This window comes from Scyliorhinus torazame, chromosome 2, assembly GCF_047496885.1.
Source record: "Scyliorhinus torazame isolate Kashiwa2021f chromosome 2, sScyTor2.1, whole genome shotgun sequence".
Lineage (NCBI taxonomy): Eukaryota > Metazoa > Chordata > Chondrichthyes > Carcharhiniformes > Scyliorhinidae > Scyliorhinus > Scyliorhinus torazame.
Window position 1 is genome coordinate 219,119,105 of NC_092708.1, and position 16,521 is coordinate 219,135,625.

The 16,521-nt window shown below is 49.7% G+C and overlaps 1 protein-coding gene across 3 annotated transcripts in view; it reads left to right on the forward strand.

The window, feature by feature from the left end:
- lss (lanosterol synthase (2,3-oxidosqualene-lanosterol cyclase)) overlaps nucleotides 1-16,521 on the forward strand; it is a 151,790-nt gene that overhangs the window by 29,747 nt on the left and 105,522 nt on the right. The gene's annotated exons all lie outside the window — the stretch shown is intronic.

The window sequence follows — 16,521 nt, forward strand, 5'->3', positions numbered from 1 at the left end:
TGGGTAGAGCAGGAGGAATACACAAAAGCAGGGTGTTAATCTAACAACCTTTGATTTTCTGGAAATTGAAAGCTGCTTGAGGCAGAACAAATAATGATAAAGGGTCTTACACCATCCTGAAGCGAGTTACTACTTGTAATACATTTGCATGCCATAAATACTCATCTAAAATGTTTGTGATTACCTACCTTCTTATTAATTCAACAACAACACAAGAATCTTGTGACATTCAGTTTACATTCATTTAAAGTGGCATGTGACGGGCAGCTTTTTGCAGTTTTGTCTAAGGTCTTCCTTGCTGATCTTTGCAACACAAGGCAGGAGAGCAGGAGAATGGCAGCTTGCATTGAGGCTCAGGCCCAACATGGGTAAGGTGTTTGATGGCTGTGAATTGGAGTTGGGAGCACGGAGAAGCAGAGGGATCCAAGGGAGGATAGAGGGTGGGGTCAGGCGCATGGAATGTGAAGTGGGAAGGGCCTGTTTCCCTGGGATTATGCTGTTCTGATATCACTTTAAGGTAATAAGCAAATGAACAAGTAGCCAGGGTATAGAGCAGCAGTTAGTAGTATGACAGAAAGAGTGAGACTGAGAGTGGAGCTGGGAGGATAAAGGAGCGACAGAAAGAGCAAGACAGAGTGGAGCTGGGAGGATAAAGGAGCGACAGAAAGAGTGAGACAAAGTGGAGCTGGGTGGATAAAGGAGTGACAGAAAGAGCAAGACAGAGTGGTGGAGCTGGGTGGATAAAGGAGTGACAGAGCGAGACTGAATGTGGTTTGGAGGATAAAGGAGTGACAGAAAGAGCTAGACAGAGTGGAGCTGGGAGAATAAAGGAGCGACAGAAAGAGCGAGACTGAGAGTGGAACTGGGAGAATAAAGGAGCGACAGAAGGAGTGAGACAGAGTGGAGCTGGGTGGATAAAGGAGTGACAGCTGTTGCTAACTTTTGCCTTTTGCCTTAGTTTAATTGCTCTGTTTTATCACCTTTGCTCTTGAGTCGCCAGGTATCTTTCTGATACCGCCACGTGATTCAAGTCCGAGTAATGATCCAATACACCGCTTAGTAAGATTTAAATCAAAGCATATTTATTATACACAGCAATCACTACTCGTGTATAAATTCTACGTCTAAGCTAATTCTACGACTAACAGGCCAATACTTAACTTGGAATTGACCCACCAGGTCAGGGAAACAAATGGCCTTTCGTTCGGGTTCTGAGCCTGCGGGATTCGAAGTTGGTACAGATTGGTAGCAAGGAGCGCCTATCTCGTAGCGAGCGTTGAAGTAAGACTTACTAGATTTCAGCGATGGCTGGACCGGTCACTGTCAAGGGTTGGTTTGCGTTGCTGAGTGACCCGGTCCAGAAGAGAAGCACGATTTGAACTTGGACTTGATTCTTATAGTCCCCAGGGGCTTCCTGCCTTTCGGGGCGGACCCTGTACCTGGTTCCAAGTGATTGGACTTTGTCCCAATTACTTGGTTCGATTTTCTCCAATGCTGGAGCGATTCCTTGATCGATGGGCGGCCTTGAGGTGGTCGTTCACCTCCCTTTGTGTAGGCTTCTGCTGGCGCCGACGAGTCTGGGTTGGCTTTATGTTTCTAAATGTTGCTCATTGTTCCCGGGGATTGCTCATTACTATACAGATGGCTGGTGTTTTGTTATGCTGATGGTTGCCGGTATCGATCTTGTCTGGCCTTTCCAGAGGTAAATACACACTCAACCCGCAGCTGCTTGTTTGTGTCCTGTTGGCTGACTTTCCCATCAGCCTTTGCCGTTCGCCATTTTAAATCGGGAGTTAGCCATTCTAAATCGGGAGTTAGCCATTTTAACTGGCTACACAGCGCGAATGAGACTGAGTGGAGCTGGGTGGATAAAAGAACGACAGAACGAATGAGACTGAGTGGAGTGCGAGTTTAGAGTCAAAAGTGATGCAGGACAAGTGGAAGCAGCTGATTGGGGGAGTAATGTCAGTTAAGCATTTCCTACTTTTATCGCTTGTAGTTTTTAAGGTCTTATTTTGTGGTTCATCGTTTGTAAGGGCTATATTCTCTAACGGTGTAGAGCAGGGGAGGAGGACCATAGAGTAATTTATATTATTTGATATTAAGTATCTTCCAAAAGGTTTAATTTAATTTAAAGGGGTAAGTCATGGCAGGAGAGCTCAAAACCATAGTGTGCTCTTCCTGCTCTATATGGGAAGCCAGAAACATTTCCAGTGCCCGAGGCCAGCATGTGTGCAGGAAGAGTCTCCAGCCACAGCTCCTGGAAGCCCTCTGAGCTGGAGCGGTGGCTGCGGACAGTGTGCAGTATCTGCGAGACAGAGAGTATTGTGGATAGCATGTAAGGAGAGGCGGCCACACCTCAGTCTGAAGGGTCAACAGGCAGGAATGGAATGGGTGATCCCCAGGCAAAGCAAGAGAACTAGGCAGACAATGCAGGAATCATCTGGCTATTCCCTGCAAAACAGATATACCGTTTTGGATACTGTTGAGGGGAATGACCCCACAGGGGAAAGCAGCAACAGACAAACTTGTTGCACCATGGTAGGCTCTACTGCACAGGGAAAGAGTAAAAAATATGGGAATGCAATAGTTATAGGGAATAGATAGGCATTTCTGTTGCTGCAAACGAGACTCCAGGAAGTTATGTTGCTTCCCTGGTGCTAGGGTCAAGGATGCTTCAGAACGGCTAAAGGCTGAAGGGGTAGGATGAACAGACAGTGGTCATGGTACACATTGGTACAAACTACCTGGGTAAAAAATAAATAAAGGGATGAGATCCTAAGGGCAGAATATATGGAGTTGGGAAGTAAAATTAAAAAGTAGGACCTCAAAGGTAGTGATCTCAGAATTACTACCAGTGCTAGTCAGAGTAGAAATAGCAGGGTATATCAAATGAATACATTGCTTAAGAGATGCTGTGAGAGGGAGGGTTTCAGATTCCTGTGCAATGGGAGCGGCTCTGGGAGGTGGGACCAGTACAAACTGGGTGGGTTACATCTGGGCAGGACCAGGACTGATATCAAAGAACAAAGAAAAGTACAGCACAGGAACAGGCTCTTCGGCCCTCCAAGCCTGCGCCGACCATGCTGCCCGTCTAAACTAAAATCTTCTACACTTCCGGGATCCGTATCCCTCTATTCCCATCCTATTCATGTATTTGTTAAGATGCCCCTTAAACGTCACTAAGGTCCCTGCTTCCACCACCTCCTCCGGCAGCGAGTTCCAGGCACCCACTACCCTCTGTGTAAAAAATCTTGCCTCGTACATCCCCTCTAAACCTTGCCCCTCGCACCTTAAACCTATGCCCCCTAGTAATTGACCCCTCTACTTTGGGAAAAAGTCTCTGACTATACACTCTGTCTATGCCCCTCATAATTTTGTAGACCTCTACTAGGCAGCACGGTAGCATAGTGGTTAGCACAATTGTTTCACAGCTCCAGGGTCCCAGGTTCGATTCCCGGCTTGGGTCACTGTCTGTGCTGAGTCTGCACATTCTCCCCGTGTGCGTGGGTTTCCTCTGGGTGCTCCGGTTTCCTCCCACAGTCCAAAGATGTGCAGGTTAGGTGGATTGGCCATGCTAAATTGTCCTTAGTGTCCAAAATTGTCCTTCGTGTTGGGTGGGGTAACTGGGTTATGGGGATAGGGTGGAGGTGTGGGCTTGGGTAGGGTGCTCTTTCCAAGAGCCGGTGCAGACTCGATGGGCCGAATGGCCTCCTTCTGCACTGTAAATTCTATGATTCTAAATTGTATGATCTCTCTGACTGTCAATACTCTTGAGTGTTCTACCATTCACTGTATATTCCCCACCTGTATTCGACCTTCCAAAATGCATTACCTAACATTTGTCCAGATTAAACTCCATCTGCCACCTTGTCGCCCAAGTCTCCAAACGATCTAAATCCTGCTGTATCCTCTGACAGTCCTCATCGCTATCCGCAATTCCACCACCTTCCACCAACCTCTGTGTTGTCCGCAAACTTACTAATCAGACCAGTTACATTTTCCTCCAAATCATTTATATATACTACGATCAGCAAAGGTCCCAGCACTGATCCCTGCGGAATACCACTAGTCACAGCCCTCCAATCAGAAAAGCACCCTTCCATTTCTACTCTCTGCCTTCTATGACCTAACCAATTCTGTATCCATCTTGCCAGCTCACCTCTGATCTCGTGTGACTTCGCCTTTTGTACCAGTCTACCATGAGGGATCTTGTCAAAGGCCTTACTGAAGTCCATATAGACAACATCCACTGCCCTACCTGCATCAAACATCTTTGTGACCTCCTCGAAAAACTCTATCAAGTTAGTGAGACACGACCTCCCCTTCACAAAACCATGCTGCCTCTCGCTAATACGACCACTTGCTTCCAAATGGGAGTAGATCCTGTCTCGAAGAATTCTCTCCAGTAATTTCCCTACCACTGAGGTAAGGCTCACCGGCCTGTAGTTCCCTGGATTATCCTTACTACCCTTCTTAAACAAAGGAACAGCATTGGCTATTCTCCAGTCCTCCGGGACATCACCTGAAGACAGTGAGGATCCAAAGATTACTGTCAAGGCCTCAGCAATTTCCTCTCTTGCCTCCTTCAGTATTCTGGGGTAGATCCCATCAGGCCCTGGGGACTTATCCACCTTAATATTTTTCAAGTCGTCTTTTTGGATCTCAATGTGACCCAGGCTATCTACACACCCTTTTCCAGACTCAACATCTACCAATTCCTTCTCTTTGATGAATACTGGTGCAAACTTCATTTAGTACCTCATCCATTTCCTCTTGTTCCACACATAGATTCCCTCCCCTCTTCTTCAGTGGGCCAACTCTTTCCCTGGCTACCCTCTCGCTTTTTATGTACGTGTAAAAAACCTTGGGATTTTCCTTAACCCTATTTGCCAATGACTTTTCCTGGCCCTTTTAAGCCCTCCTGGATCCTTGCTTAAGTTCCTTCCTACTTTCCTTGTATTCCACACAGGCTTCGTCTGTTCCCAGCCTTCTAGCCCTGACATCCTAGGGGGAGTATTTGCTAGACTGGTTGGAGACTGTTTAAACTCAAATGGCAGGGGATGGGAACCTAAGCAAGGAGTCAGAAGAGGAGAATCAAGGACAAGAACAAAATACGGAAAGGGGATTAAGAAAAGTGATAGGCAGAGAAATCAAGTGCCAGAAACAAACAGGGCCGCAGTGTACAATTGTGCGAACGGGACAAGTGATGTTAAAAAGATGAACCTTGAGGCTTCCCTTAACGTGGGGAGCGTTCGCAGCACAAATAGATGTAAACGGGTATGATATAGTTGGAATTACGGAGACAAGGCTGCAGGGTGACCAGGGATGGGAACTGAATGTCCTGGGGTATTCAGTATTTGTGAAGGACAGACAAAAGGAAAAGGCGGTACAGTTGCGTTGCTGGTTAAAGAGGAAATTAACAAAATAGTGAGGAAAAATGTTGGCTCTGACGATGTGGAATCTGTATGAGTAAAGCTGAGAATCATAGAATTTACAGTACAGAAGGAGGCCATTCGGCCCATCAAGCCTGCACCAGCCCTTGGAAAGAGGGTCCTGCTTAAGCCCATGTCCCCACCCTATCCCCGTAACCCAATAACCCCACTTAACCTTTTTGGACACTAAAGGCAGTTTATCATGGCCAATCCACCTAACCTGCACATCTTTGGACTGTGGGAGGAAACCGGAGCACCCGGTAGCACCCCGACACGGGGAGAACGTGCAGACTCCACACAGACAGTGACCCAAGCCTGGAATCGAGCCTGGGACCCTGGAGCTGTGAAGCAACTGCTAACCACTATGCTACCGTGCCGCCCTAGGGGCAAAAAACATTAGTGGGGGTTTTGTATAGACCCTAAAACTGTGCTCCGAGCACTGAGACTCCTGGTCAAAATATACAAATTACAATGTCTCTGATTAAAACGTTGGTGATTTGTTTTACTTAGTCCCGTCAAACATTCTGTGGCATCTGACAAAAATCAACTATGCCATCTCTTCCATTGCCAGTTTTCTTTTCAATGGCACTATTTATCCTACCTGTTCCAATACAGCTACCCCTCATGCTCCCATGGATTATCCTCCGCCTCTTCCTTTTGCTCATCTGCATGCCACTCTTCAGTGACCTAGTCTGAAAATGCAAGGCTGCCCTATAAAACCAAAATGCATAGGAGCACAATTAGGCCACTTGGCCCATCGAGTCTGCTCCGCCATTCAATCATGGCTGATATTTTTTCATCCCCATTCTCCTGCCTCCTCCCCATAACCCCTGATCCCCTTATTAATCAAGAACCTATCTATCTCTGTCTTAAAGACACTCCGGGATTTGGCCTCCAGAGCCTTCTGCGGCAAAGTGTTCCACAGATTCACCGCCCTCTGGTTGAAGAAATTCTTCCTCATCTCTGTTTTAAAGGATCGTTCCTTTAGTCTGAGATTGTGTCCTCTGGTTCCAGTTTTTCCTATTAATAGAAACATCTTCTCCACGTCCACTCTATCCAGGCCTCGCAGTATCCTGTAAATTTCAATAAGATCCCCCCTCACCCTTCTAAACTCCAACAAGTACAGACCCAGAGTCCTCAACCGTTCCTCATATGACAAGCTCTTCATTCCAGGGACCATTCTTGTGAACCTCCTCTGGACCCTTTCCAAGGCCAGCACATCCTTCCTTGGATACGGGGCCCAAAACTGCTCACAATACTCCAAATGGGGTCTGACCAGAGCCTTATATAGCCTCAGAAGTACATCACTGATCGTGTATTCTAGCCCTCTCGACATGAATGCTAACATTTCATTTGCCTTCCTAACTGCCGACTGAACCTGCACGTTAACCTTTTTTTTTTTAAAGTATTTTTATTAAGGTTTTGCAGAATTTTTCATAATAAAACAGTAGTAACAATAATAACAAACCAAACTAGAGTGAACATAGTGCAAAAAGAGAATATACAATAACAATTAAATAGATATTTCCCCCACGCGACTCAGTCTTCCCACACCATCCCAATGAATCACTCACCCCCACCCCCACCTTACGGATTGCTGCTGCTGCTGACATCTTAATTTTCCCTGAGAAAGTCGACGAACGGCTGCCACCTCCGAGAGAACCCTAGCGTAGACCCTCTTTATTTTCTCGAGGCTGAGAAACCCAGCCATGTCACTAACCCAGCTCTCTACACTCGGGGGCTTCAAATCCCTCCACATTAATAAGATCCGTCTCCGGGCTACTAGGGCGGCAAAGGCCAAGACGTCGGCCTCTTTCGCCCCCTGAACTCCCGGGTCTTCTTTTTTTAAAAAATATATTTTATTCACAATTTTTGGCCAACCATGACAGTACATTGTGTATCCTTTACACAGTAATATAATAATATAAATAACAATGGCCAGTTTTAAACAAGAAATAAATAATATATAAACAACATCAAAATTAAAAAACAAAACTAAATAGCAACTGCCTTGTCCCAAATAAATACACTCCGAAAATACAATTTAGCAGTCCAATATACAATTACCTATAACAACAACCTATACATATTTTACATATACACTAACATCCCTGAGAGTCCTTCTGGTTCCTCCCCCCCTCCCCCTCCACCCCCCTGGGTTGCTGCTACTGTCTTCTTTTCCATTCCCTCTATCTTTCTGTGAGGTATTCGACGAACGGTTGCCACCGCCTGGTGAACCCTTGAGCCGATCCCCTTAGGACGAACTTAATCCGTTCCAACTTTATAAACCCTGCCATGTCATTTATCCAGGTCTCCACACCCGGGGGCTTGGCTTCCTTCCACATCAACAGTATCCTGCGCCGGGCTACTAGGGACGCAAAGGCCAAAACATCAGCCTCTTTCGTCTCCTGCACTCCCGGCTCCTCTGCAACCCCGAATATAGCCAACCCACAGCTTGGTTCGACCTGGACCCCCACCACCTTCGAAAGCACCTTTGTCACCCCCACCCAAAACCCCTGTAGTGCCGGACATGACCAGAACATGTGGGTGTGATTCGCTGGGCTTCTCGAGCATCTCGCACAGCTATCCTCTACTCAAAAAAATTTACTGAGCCGTGCTCCAGTCATATGCGCCCTGTGTAACACCTTAAATTGTATCAGGCTTAGCCTGGCACACGAGGACGATGAGTTTACCCTACTTAGGGCATCAGCCCACAGCCCCCCCTCAATCTCCTCCTCCAGCTCCTCTTCCCATTTCCCTTTCAGCTCATCTACCATAATCTCCCCCTCGTCCCTCATTTCCCTGTATATGTCTGATACCTTACCGTCCCCCACCCATGTCTTTGAGATCACTCTGTCCTGCACCTCCTGCGTCGGGAGCTGCGGGAATTCCCTCACCTGTTGCCTCGCAAAAGCCCTCAGTTGCATATACCGGAATGCATTCCCTTGGGGCAACCCGTATTTTTCGGTCAGCGCTCCCAGACTTGCAAACGTCCCATCTACAAACAGATCTCTCAATTGTGTTACTCCTGCTCTTTGCCATGTTCCAAATCCCCCATCCATTCTCCCCGGAGCAAACCTATGGTTATTTCTTATCGGGGACCACACCGAGGCTCCCGTCTTACCCCTATGCCGTCTCCACTGCCCCCAGATTTTCAGAGTAGCCACCACCACCGGGCTTGTGGTATATTTCTTCGGTGAGAACGGCAACGGCGCCATCACCATAGCTTGTAGGCTAGTCCCCCTGCAGGACGCCCTCTCCAATCTCTTCCACGCCGCTCCCTCCTCTTCTCCCATCCACTTACATACCATTGAGATATTGGCGGCCCAGTAGTACTCACTTAGGCTCGGTAGTGCCAGCCCCCCCCTATCCCTACTACACTGCAAAAATCCCCTCCTCACTCTCGGGGTCTTCCCGGCCCACACAAAACTCATGACATTCTTCTCAATCCTTTTGAAAAAAGCCTTCGTGATCACCACCGGGAGGCACTGAAACACAAAGAGGAATCTCGGGAGGACTACCATTTTAACCGCCTGCACCCTCCCTGCCAGTGACAGGGATACCATGTCCCATCTCTTGAAGTCCTCCTCCATCTGTTCCACCAACCGCGTTAAATTTAACCTATGCAATGTATCCCAATTCTTGGCTATCTGGATCCCCAAGTAGCGAAAGTCCCTTGTTACCTTCCTCAGCGGTAAGTCCTCTATTTCTCTGCTCTGCCCCCCTGGATGCACCACAAACAACTCACTTTTCCCCATATTCAGTTTATATCCTGAAAATTCTCCAAACTCCCCAAGTATCCGCATTATCTCTGGCATCCCCTCCGCCGGGTCCGCCACATACAACAACAAATCGTCCGCATACAGAGATACCCGGTGTTCCTCTCCTCCCCTGAGTACTCCCCTCCACTTCCTGGAACCCCTCAGTGCTATTGCCAGGGGCTCAATCGCCAGTGCAAACAATAATGGGGACAGAGGACGTCCCTGCCTCGTCCCTCTATGGAGCCGAAAATATGCAGACCCCCGTCCATTCGTGACCACGCTCGCCATCGGGGCCCTATACAGCAGCTGTACCCATCTAATATACTCATCTCCAAAGCCAAATCTCCTCAACACCTCCCACAAATAATCCCACTCCACTCTATCAAATGCTTTCTCGGCATCCATCGCCACCACTATCTCCGCTTCCCCCTCTGGTGGGGGCATCATCATTACCCCTAGCAGCCTCCGTATATTCGTATTCAGCTGTCTCCCCTTCACAAACCCAGTTTGGTCCTCATGGACCACCCCTGGGACACAATCCTCTATCCTCATTGCCATTACCTTGGCCAGAATCTTAGCGGCTACATTCAGGAGGGAGATAGGCCTATAGGACCCGCATTGCAGCGGGGCTTTTTCTTTCTTTAGGAGAAGCGATATCGTTGCCTCTGACATAGTCGGGGGCAGCTGTCCCCTTTCCCTCGGCTCATTAAAGGTTCTCATCAGTAGCGGGGCGAGCAAGTCCACGTATTTCCTGTAAAATTCAACTGGGAATCCATCCGGTCCCGGAGCCTTCCCCGCCTGCATGCTCCTAATTCCTTTCACTACTTCCTCCATTTCGATCTGTGCTCCCAGTCCCACCCTCTCCTGCTCCTCCACCTTGGGAAATTCCAGCTGGTCCAGAAATCACATCATTCTCTCCTTCCCATCCGGGGCTTAGCTTCATATAATCTTTCATAAAATGCCTTGACCACTCCATTCACTCTCTCCGCTCCCTGCTCCATCTCTCCCTCCTCATCCCTCACTCCCCTATTTCCCTCGCTGCTCCCCTTTTCCTCAATTGGTGGGCCAGCAACCTGCTCGCCTTCTCCCCATATTCGTATTGTACACCCTGTGCCTTCCTCCACTGTGCCTCTGCAGTACCCGTAGTCAGCAAATCAAATTCTACGTGTAGCCTTTGCCTTTCCCTGTACAGTCCCTCCTCCGGTGCCTCCGCATATTGCCTGTCCACCCTCAGAAGTTCTTGCAGCAACCACTCCCGTTCCCTACTCTCCTGCTTTCCTTTATGTGCCCTGATTGATATCAGCTCCCCTCTAACCACTGCCTTCAGCGCCTCCCAGACCACTCCCACCTGGACCTCCCCATTATCATTGAGTTCCAAGTACTTTTCAATACACCCCCTCACCCTTAGACACACCCCCTCATCCGACATTAGTCCCATGTCCATTCTCCAGGGTGGACGCCGTTCTTTTTCCTCCCCTATCTCCAAGTCCACCCAATGTGGAGCGTGATCCGAAATAGCTTTGGCCGTATACTCCGTCCCCCTCACCTTCGGGATCAGCGCCCTTCCCAAAACAAAAAAGTCTATTCGCGAATAGACTTTGTGGACATAGGAGAAAAACGAAAACTCCTTACTCCTAGGTCTACTAAATCTCCATGGGTCTACTCCTCCCATCTGCTCCATAAAGTCTTTAAGCACCTTGGCTGCTGCCGGCCTCCTTCCAGTCCTGGACCTCGATCTGTCCAGCCCTGGTTCCAGCACCGTGTTAAAATCTCCACCCATTACCAACTTCCCCACCTCTAGGTCCGGGATACGTCCTAACATGCGCCTCATAAAGTTGGCATCATCCCAGTTCGGGGCATATACGTTCACTAAGACCACTGCCTCCCCCTGTAATTTGCCACTCACCATCACGTATCTGCCCCCACTATCCGCACTATGGTCTTTGCCTCAAACATTACCCGCTTCCCCACTAGTATAGCCACCCCCCTGTTTTTCGCATCCAGCCCCGAATGAAACACCTGCCCCACCCATCCTTTGCGTAGTCTAACCTGGTCTATCAGTTTCAAATGCGTCTCCTGTAACATAACCACATCTGCCTTAAGTTTCTTTAGGTGTGCGAGTACCCGTGCCCTCTTTATCGGCCCGTTCAGCCCTCTCACATTCCACGTGATCAGCCGGGTTGGGGGGCTCTTTACCACCCCCCCCCCCCCCTTGTCGATTAGCCATCCCCTTTTACTCAGCTCCTCACCCGGTTCCCACGCAGCTGTGTCCCCCCCCCAGGCGGTGCCCCCCCACGCCCCGCCCACCCCACCCCATACCAGCTCCCCCTTCTCCCCAGCAGCAGCAACCCAGTAAATCCCCACCCCCCCTCCCCCCCACCCCCGCTAGATCCCCCACTAGCGTAGTTACACCCCCCCATGTTGCTCCCAGAAGTCAGCATACTCTGGCCGTCCTCGGCTTCCCCCCGTGACCTCGGCTCGCACCGTGCGACGCCCCCTCCTTCCTGCTTCCCTATTCCCGCCATAATTATCATAGCGCGGGAACAAAGCCCGCGTTTCCCTTTTGGTCCCGCCCCCAATGGCCAATGCCCCCAACTCCTCCACCTCCCTTCTTCCCTCCCCCACAACCTGTGGAAGAGAGAAAAGTTACCGGGTCGCAGGATTAACAACATAAAAATTCTCTCTCCCCCCTTTTTTCCCCCTCTTCGCCCCCCATATTCGCCCCACCACTTTGTCTCGAACGTTCTTTTTTAATACCCCACTCATTCCAATTTCTCTTCAACAATAAATGTCCACGCCTCATCCGCCGTTTCAAAGTAGTGGTGCTTCGCGCCTTCAAACTGGGAAAGCTTCCGTCTATGAACAGATCTCCCATCCTTCTGTTGCCTGCCCTCTGCCAGCTCTGGAACCCACCATCCATCCTACCCAGGACAAACCTGTGGTTGTTACATATCGGGGTCCAGACCAACGCTCCCTCCACCTTCTTGTACCTCCTCCACTGTCCCCAGATCTGCAGTGTCGCCACCACCACCGGGCTTGTGGAGTAGCGGGTCGGCAAGAACGGCAAAGGAGCCGTTATCAAAGCTCCCAGACTAGTACCTTTACACAACGCCGCCTTCAGCAGCGCCCCATCGCCCACTTCCTAATCATAGCTATATTGGCCACCCAGTAGTAGTTGTGAAAGTTTGCCCCCCCCCCGAAGATGGGGAGGCACTGAAAGACATACAAAAATCTGGGGAGGGCAGTTATTTTCACGATCTGCACCCTCCCTGCCAGTGACAGCGGGAGCATGTCCCACCTTTTAAAGTCCCCTTCCATTTGCTCCACCGACCGGGTCAGGTTGAGCCTGTGCAGGGCATTCCATTTCCTGGCCACCTGTATACCCAGGTAACAAAAACTTTTCCCTACTATCCTGAGCAGCAGCTCTTTCACTCTCTCCTCCTGCCCCTTGGCCTGGATCACAAACAACTTGCTCTTTCCCATGTTCAGTTTGTACCCTGAAAAACTACCAAAATCCCTCAGGATCCGCAGAACCTCCCCATCCCCTCCACAAGGTCCGAAATCATCCGCATATAGCGAGACCCGATCCCCCCCCCCCCCCCCCCCCCCCCCCGAACCAGTCCCCGTCAGTTCCTCAAGGCTCTCAGCACCATAGCTAGCGGTTCTAAAGCTAGGGCAAATAGTAACGGGGAGAGGGGACACCCCTGCCTCGTTCCCCGGTGAAGCTCGAAGTACCCCGACCTCAGCCGGTTTGTACATACACTTGCTACAGGCGCCTGGTCCAGCAATTTCACCCAGCCAATAAAGCCCTCACTAAACCCGAACCTCCCCAGCGTTTCCCACAGGTACTCCCACTCCACCCGGTCAAAGGCTTTCTCTGCGTCCATCGCTGTTACCACCTCCGCCTCCCCTTCCTCTGAGGGCATCATAATATTCAAAAGTCTCCAGACATCGGTATTGAGTTGTCTGCCTTTAACAAACCCAGTCTGGTCTTCCTCTGTCACCCCTGGGACGCAATCCTGAATTCTTGTGGCCAGAATCCTAGCTAGCAATTTGGCCTCCATGTTTAAAGCAAAATCGGCCTGTATGACCCGCAATGTTCCGGGTCCTTCCCTCGGTTAAGAATGTGTGAGATCAAGGCCTGTGACATTGTTGGGGGGAGGGTTCCTTTCTCTCAGCCTCATTGAAGGTCCTCAGGAGTGGGCTCAATATTTCTCAAAATTTCTTAGAGAATTCCACCTGGTAACCATCCGGCCCCGGGGCCTTACCCGATTGCATGCCCTCTATACCCTTGATAATCTTCTCCAATTCAATCGGGGGCCCCTAGCTCCTCCACCAGGTCCTCTTCCACCTTTGGAAACCTCAACTGGTCCAAAAATTGCCTCATCCCTTCAGCTCCCGTCGGGGGCTCCGACTCATATAGTTTACTATAGAACTCCTTAAAGACTCCGTTCACCTCCCTGGATCCAAGACCGTGTTACCCTCCTTATTCTTTACTCCCCCGATTTCCCTGGCCGCCTCCCTCTTTCGCAGTTGGTGTGCCAGCATTCTACTTGCTTTCTCCCCGTACTCATAGACTGCCCCCCTTTGCCTTCCTCAGCTGTGCTACCGCTTTCCCTGTGGTCAGCAGTTCAAACTCCGCCTGCAAACTCCGCCACTCCCTCAGTAGCCCCGCCTCGGGGGCCTCCACGTATATCTTGTCCATTCGGAGTATCTCCTCCACCAGTCTCTCCCTCTCCGCTCTTTCTCTCTTTTCCCTATGGGATCGAATTGAGATGAGCTCCCCTCTGACAACTGCCTTCAGAGCCTCCTAGACCGTTGCCGCTGCTACCTCACCCTTATCGTTTGTTTCCAGGTAATCCTGGATGTTCCTTCTAATCCGCCCGCAAACCTCTTCGTCCGCCAGCAGCCCCATATCCAGTCTCCAAAGTGGGCGCTGCCCTCTCTCCTCACTGAGCCGCAGGTCCACCCTGTGCGGGGCATGGTCCGAGACTGTGATTGCTGAGTATTCTGTCCCCGCCACCTTTGCTCAAGACAAAGAAGCGGGAATAAACCTTATGAACGTGGGAGAAAAAAGAGAACTCCTTCGCTCTCGGCCGCGCGAACCTCCAGGAATCCCCCCCCAACCCCCCCAAATCTGCTCCATAAAACCCTTCAGTTCCTTCGCCACTGCCGGTCGCTTCCCTGTCCTGGACTTTGCCCGGTCCAGCTCGGGATCAATGACTGTGTTAAAGTCACCCCACATGATCAGGTTGTGAGTCTCTAGTCCGGGATTTTGGCTAGCACGTGTCTCACAAATTTCACATCATCCCAATTCGTAGCGTAGATGTTCACAAACACCACCCGGACCCCCTCCCACTTTCCACTGACCATTATATACCTGCCCCCCTTATCTGCCACAATTCTCCCAGCCTCGAATGCCACACCCTTACTGATCAGAATTGCTACCCCACCTGGTCTTCGAATCCAGCCCTGAATGGAACACCTGGCCTACCCATCCCTATCTCAATCCCGTATGATCTGCGAGCTTTAAATGTGTTTCCTGAAGCATTGCTGCATCTGCCTTTAACCCCTTTAGATGCGCGAACCCGCGCGCTCTTTTGACTGGCCCATTCAAACCCCTCACATTCCACGTGATCCGCCTGGACGGAGGGGGGGGGGGGGCTAGACACCCCCCCCCCCCCCCCAAATGACTAGCTATCGCCCTTTTTTGGCCTACCTTGAGCCCGCGCCCTTCACTTTCTCGAGCACCCCCATAGAGAGCCCCCGACCCTCAATTCGTACCCCAAAATTGATACCTCCTCTGTCAGCAAAGCAGCATGCACGTTAACCTTAAGAGAATCTTGAATCAGGACTCCCAAGTCCGTATATGCTTCTGATTTTCTAAGCACTTCCCCATTTAGAAAATAGTCTGTGCCTCCATTCCTCCCTCCAAAGTGCATAGCCTCACACTTTTCCACATTGTATTCCATCTGCCACTTCTTTGCCCACTCTCTTAGCCTGTCCAAGTCCTTCTGCAGCCGCCGCTTCCTCAATACTACCTGTCCCTCTACAGATCTTCGTATCATCTGCAAACTTAGCAACAGTGCCTTCAGTTGGCTGGTTTAGCACACTGGGCTAAATAGCTGGCTTTGAAAGCAGGCCAGCAGCACGGTTCAATTCCCGTACCAGCCTCCCCGAACAGACGCCGGAATGTGGCGACTAGGGGCTTTTCACAGTAACTTCCTTTGAAGCCTACTTGTGACAATAAGCGATTTTCATTTTTTTTTTTTCATTTCTTCCGGTTCATTAATGTATATTGTGAAAAGTTGTGGTCCCAGTACCAACCCCTGAGGCACACCACTAGTTATCGGCTGCCATCCTGAAAAAGATCCCTTTTATTCTGCCAGTCAGCCAATCCTCTAGCCATGCCAGGATCTTGCCCTTAACACCATGGGCTCTTAACTTACTTAACAGTCTCCTATGCAGCACCATGTCAAAGGCCTTCTGGAAATCGAAATAAATCACGTTCACTGGTTCTCCTTTGACTAACTTCCTTGTTACTTCCTCAAAGAACTCGAACAGATTTGTCAGACATGACCTCCCTTTGACAAAGCCGTGCTGACTCAGTCCTATTTTATCATGCAATTCCAAGTACTCCGTGATCTCATCTTTAATAGTAGACTTACCAATGACCGGAGTCAGGCTAACCGGCTTATATCCCGTCTTCTGCCTCCCTCCCTTCTTAAACAGCGGTGTTACATTAGCCACTTTCCAGTCCTCTGGGACCTTCTTGCCTCCAGTGATTCCTGAAAGTTCATCACCAATGCCTGCACAATCTCCTCAGCTATCTCTTTTAGAACCCTGGGGTGTAGTCCATCCGGTCCAGGTGACTTATCCACCTTCAGACCTTTGTTTCCCCAGAACCATCTCCTTAGTGATGGCCACTGCACTCACCTCTGCCCCCTGATTCTCCTGGAGCTCGGGTATCCCACTGGTGTCTTCCACCGTGAAGACTGATGCAAAGTAACTATTCAGTTCGTCTGCCATTTCTTTGTTTCCTATTATTACTTCTCCAGCCACATTTTCCAGTGGTCCAATGTCTATTTTTTGCCCCTCTCTTACCTATTATATATTGAAAAAATACTCTTCCTATCTTCTTTTATATAACTAACCAGCTTGCACACCTATTTTGTCTTCTCTCCCCTTCTTGCTTTTTTAGCTGTCCTCTGCTCACTTTTAAAGGCTTCCCAGTCCTCTGGCTTCCCACTAATCCTCGCCACTTTGTATGTTTTTTCTTTAGCTTTTATGCTGTCCTTGACATCCTTCGTCAGCCATGGATGCCT